Genomic DNA, 6,012 nt, shown 5'->3' with positions numbered 1-6,012 from the left:
GAAATTTCAAAATATACACAAATAAATACACTGTCCACATAAATCCATTTACACAAGACAACATAAATATCTACATATGTACACGTAAAATTGTTGATACACATAGTGACTATAAAAGAATATAAAAGTATATACAAACATATATATTACAAAATAAACCACAAAACAACACATTAACGATGTCACATTTTCACTCTAGAATGGACATATTGATTACTATACCATAGTGTGTGAGGAAGACACACTAGTACTTAATAGGAGAAATGTTACCAATCATATCTATATTAGTCAGAAGAAAAAGAAAGAAAGAAAAAATTTAACCAGCTGAGGAAGCAGAAGGGTGACAGAATACACCTGAATAGTCCAAATGGGATGCAAAAACCTATGTTGGTTTTAGAATATGTAAAAACGAATATAACCCACCATATAGCTAGTGCATATCACAAGGTTCATGACCAAAAGACGTCCTAAATGTGATCTGGAACCATGTAGGACCATTCCAGATCACACCTATAATGTAAATTTAGAGATCAGTGCCATGAAAACTGAGGTATCTCATGCTCCATAAGAGAGAATCCAAACTACTAATATACACAGTCCCAACAAAGGGCCAAAGTACCAGGGTGGGACATCAAAAATAACAAACTTTAAGGTGAATACTAAAGTAAAAACATGTGTGACACAAAGCACAACCGAATGCACTATGTACAAGTAATAAAAGTACAGTCATAGAAACAGTTAACATGTATGGCCTCCGGAAATTCCATACTGTGCAGGATGTCCAATGTACATCGCCTGAATCAATTATGGGCACTGCAATGCATATTTAAATCTCAGATATGAAGGGTACAATACTGCACACCTCAATAGTCTAGGGTGAGAAACAACGTCAGGTGGGGCAAAGACAGAAACCCATCCTTTGAATTTCAGATGCTGAAAGAAATGGTTGAAAAAGACTGATTTAACCAAATGTTGCAGGGTGGAAAGTAATTTAATTTTATTTGAGTAAAACAAAAAAATTTTTTAGAATTTATAATTCAATTATTGTTAATCAATTATTAAATGGTAATAAATATTTAATAATAATTTTGTTTAATGAATTGGCAATTAATTATTAATTGGTAATTAAATTAGATTTTTTTTATTTATTTGTGTTAATCAATAAATTATTCTTAATTGATTAATAATTGCTCCATGTTTTTTAATAATGGTTGTTTGCTATTGCTTTTTTTCAATATTTTTTTATTTTTATTTGTTAAAAGATTTTTTATAATTATTATTTAATTATATTTGTTTTAATTGTTGATTAATTATTAATTAGTATTTTTTTTAATTATTTCTTGGTATTGTTAATTAATTTGTTGTGAATTAATAATTAAATTGTTATTTTTTACCAAAAAAATATTATTTTAATTATTAGTAAGTTGTTTTGACCCCTATCCTATCCAGCACTTTCCCTACTGTTGCACCCTCTGGAGCTGGAATAGTAATATTTACCCCTATGCTATCCAACACTTTTCCTACTGTTGCACCCTCTGGAGTTGAAATAGTAATTTTTACCCCTACACTATCCAACACTTTCCCTAATTTTGCACAGTCTGGAGTTGGAATAGTAATTATTACCCCCCATGCTATCCAACACTTTCCCTACTGTTGCACCCTCTGGAGTTGGAATAGTAATTTTAACCCCTATGCTATCCAACACTTTCCCTACTGTTGCACCCTCTTGAGTTGGTATAGTAATTTTAACCCCTACGCTATACAATATTTAAATTTTTTTAAAATCTTTATTTTCATGTTTTCAAATACAATAATCAGGAAACTATGTTGAAAAGGGCATTGTTAGGCAAGTCATCACATGGCTTGACATATTCATAACATCAGTGAAAATGCATTTGGCATCACTACAACAAGTAATTTAGGCCCAAAAAATAGCTAAGGAGTGCACAGGTAGCACAGTTCAGTATTATTGATCAGGAGAGTCTCGATGTAGCTGTACTTAGTAGGTTAAGGCATGTGTTATCACCAGAATCTAAGGAAGATAAAGAGTACAAATAATGCAGAGGTGCAAACATAAAACACATTAAATAGCTATAATCTCCCTTTCCTGTCGCATTGCATCAGCCCACCCCTTCAGGCACAGTGCCATTTTCAATTTGAGAGCCAGTGTCATTGCATCTCTTGGCGATGTATGCACGGTACGGGTCCCATTTATCCTTTGGGCAGGAAGAGTTAGGCATTAGCGAAGCGTGAATTTCACTATTTACATTACAATAAGCTACGCTACGCAGCCAGGCCTTCAATATTGGAGCTGTCCTTCTGCCCCATACCAGCGCTATTTTCCACTTAGCCAGCAGGAACCCAAGTGCAGCAAACCTCCTTGTCTTTTTTGGAAATAATTTGTGTAGCCCATGAGTGCGATCTCCGGGATGGGGTTAGAGACAGAGAGAAATTATTTTGCCTAAGGTAGCATGTACTTGCTCCCAATACGGCTGTAGTTTAGTGCAGGTCCACGTTAAATGGGCAAAATCTGCATGTGGGGCAGAACACTTTAAGCAATGGTGGAGCCTAGACGGGTCTACTTTATGGGACCAGGCGGGAGTGTGATATATTCTGCAAAGAAATTTAAAATGAATGAGTTTGTGCCTACTATTGAGAGATATTTCCTTCATGGCCCTACAGCACTGTTCCCATTGATCGTCCGATATGGGCCGACCGAGGTTCTGTTGCCATGCAAATCTTAGCGTCTGAGATTGGGCATATCTTAAGACAAGCTTTGTACATTTTAGAAATCAGATGGGCTCCTGTCTTACTCTCTATTAGCAGTGTTAATGGGGCTGCCGATTCCGGCGCTACTGGGTATGTAGGTAGAGTGGCACATAGTGTTGAATGTATGCGTCTCATTATGAAGGCGTCCATAATAGTACTGCCCTGAAACCTAGCATCCTCAGACATCGAGAATATATGATTACTGGGGAAGAGATCGCCAACTTGTCGCCAGTGTTTCCCCCATAATGGGGAGCCATAGTGGGCTTGGAAGCGGCAATGCCAGTGAATAGAGAAGATCCAGCCCCAGTAACCTACATAATTTCTCCCATGCCCAGCTGGTGGTGGAGACTGTTTGTATGTCAAGTGGGTCTCTAGGAATCCCCCTGGGAAGTACTGTAGACAATTTCCGAGGGAGCACCAGGTCCGCCTCTGGCTTCAGAAAAGGAATCCGGGCGTCCAGGTAATACCAAGCATAAGCATAACTGCATTGCACTGTTAAGTAATACAGATACATGTCTGGTACACCAAAACCACCTGAGAGTCAATGTCCGCCAGGCTACCCTAGGTCGTCCGCCCCCACCCCCCAAACAATCTAATAAGGTGCTGACGCAGCTGCCTGAAGAAGGCTTGAGTGAGGGAAATAGGAATATTATTGAAAAGATACAAGAATTTAGGCAAGACTATCATTTTAATAATGGCAACTCTACCCGCAATAGACAGTGGAATGCGGAGCCATTTCTCGACCAGCGTCTCCAAGGAGTCCCTGGCTCGTCCGTAATTTAGTCGAATTATAGTAGTGGTGTCCATATATATGTGAATGCCAGGATATTTGACCGACTCGTGACCCCACTCAAGCGGAAACCCACAGTCCCATGGCACAGTGCTGTGCATCAGTGGAAAAATTACAGACGTGCCAGTTTATGCCGAGTCCCGAAAAACGACCAAACCGCAAAATGTCCCTGATTATTGGCTCGAGGTTAGTCTGTGGATGCCTCACATATAAGATAGTATCAGCTGCATAAAGTGAAACCAATAATGGACCAGTATTGAACTGCAATCTCCGGAGTAGGTGGCGTTCCTGAAAAGGTCTTACCAAGGGGTCCATGGCTAAAATAAACAAAAATGGGGATCACAGGCAACCCTGCCGCGTGCCACTGGCCAAGCTAATGGGAGTAGACAGCGTGTCAGTAATGCGCAATCTAGCAGTGGGCCTAGTGTATGAAAGAGCAGTGGTGGTAACAAAATCCTCCGGCATCCCCATGCAGCGCAATACTGAAATAAAAGATGGCTATTCCAGTGAATCAAAAGCTTTTTCGGTATCCAATAGCACCGCCGCTGCCAGGACCATTGGATCTATCCTGTGTATGACTGAAAAAAGTGTTCTGAGATTAAGCAACGTAGATCGATGAGGAACAAACCCTGATTGTGCCGGGGAAATAATATACTCCATCAACAAAGCTAATCTGATTGCTATCACCTTGGCTAGAATTTTATAATCCTGATTCAATAAAGAGAGGGGCCTATATGAACCACACTGTGAAGGGTCTTTGCCAGGTTTGGGGAGTAATATAATAACGGCCTCTCTAAAAGTGGGAGGCAGAATATGGTTTTCCAGGGCTTCCGCGTATACCTCTATCAGTCGGGGGACTAGAATGTCTTTGTATGCCTTGTAGAAATCTGCTGTAAACCCATCTAGACCCGGTGCACACGAATTCTGAAGTGAGTCAATGACTTCTACAACACTGTCCTGGGTTATTGGGATGGCCAGGAAGTCTTGCATGTGTTTCTTGAGGTAAACCAGCGCAATTTCGGATAAATATTCTTCTTGAGCATTTAGGTCACCGCTTAGCTTGGGACTGTATAGTTTAAAATGAGTCAGAAACCTTGAACTTATCTCTGGTGTGGAGTATATCGAATGACCAGTGGGAGTTTTAATTTCAGTAATATATGCCCTGCTGTAGGGGGGACGAAGCACTTGTGCAAGGATTCTACCAGGCCGTTCACCCTCACCTACATGATATTTACCCATATACAATATTTCCCTATCCGCCATGTCCCGGAATTCCACTAATAGAGCCAGGCGGCGCCTTTCCGCTTCGGCAAAGGCGTTCTCCAATATCTCGGCATCCAAAGCGAAATGTATCTCTCAATGTGTGCCAGGGAGGTGCGCAAGTCTTTAAGTACACCTGAGTTTTTGCCAATACAAACCACACGAATATACGCTTTAAAACACTCCCAGAGGACCGCCCACGTATCCACTGATCCAGTGTTAAGTTCAAAATAGTCCTCTATGGCATTCCTAATTCCCTCGAGGCACACTGGGTCTTGGAGTGCTCTGCTCGGAATACTCCACTGCGGTTCGAACCCCCCAAGTCTTGGTACAGCAAGCCTAAGTATCACAGGGGAATGGTCTGAGTAGGTTTGTGGTAGGGTGTCAAGCGCCTGGGTCCAACTCGCTATGCCAGGGAAGACCAGCCAATAATCAATTCTAGTGCAGGTATTATGGTAGCATGAGTAGTGCGTGTAAGAAGGAGTAGCAGAATTGCGTGTGCATTCCATGTCCACTAATGAGAAGTGCTGACAGATGTCTTGTAATAAAAGGCAAGCGCGGGCTTTGGTGTCAGGAGAGGAAGAGGTGCTGTCCCTGACAGGATCGAGTAACAAATTAAAATCGCCACCCATAATGACTAAACAGGGGTGCAGTGCCAGCAAGTGTACTAGCAAGGAAGAATAAACTCTGGGGAGTCTACATTGGGACCGTATATACTAATTATTGCGACATAATGACCCATTAAGGTACCTGTGACAATTAAAAAATGGCCCTCGCTATCCTCAACCACTTTGCCTGGAGAGAAAGGGATCATCTTGTGAATTAGTATGGCCACCCCCTAGCATAGCTGCTATAGTTCGAGAAGTACCTGTGGGTACCCCAGCTAGTAGCCACTGGGGAATTATCCGATTTTGACAAGTGCATCTCCTGGAGACAGGCTATGTCGACTTTGTGGCGGGATAAGTAATTGAGTACCTGCCGTCTCTAGTGGGTATTGTTTAGGCCCCTGATATTCCATGACATAAGGGATAGCCCAGATGGACCAGGCAGGTTACCTAACTGCGCCATACTGCGACTAGAAAGCCAAATCTGTGTTCAATGAGAATACCAAGTGCCATGTGATAGTGTCATATGTGTCTGTTTCCTGAGCATGCAGTATACAATACGTGTGTCCCCCCCCACCTCCCACCACC

Source organism: Lissotriton helveticus, chromosome 3_2 (genome assembly GCF_964261635.1).
Source record: "Lissotriton helveticus chromosome 3_2, aLisHel1.1, whole genome shotgun sequence".
Classification (NCBI taxonomy): Eukaryota; Metazoa; Chordata; class Amphibia; order Caudata; family Salamandridae; genus Lissotriton; species Lissotriton helveticus.
Note: the sequence above shows the minus strand (reverse complement) of the source record.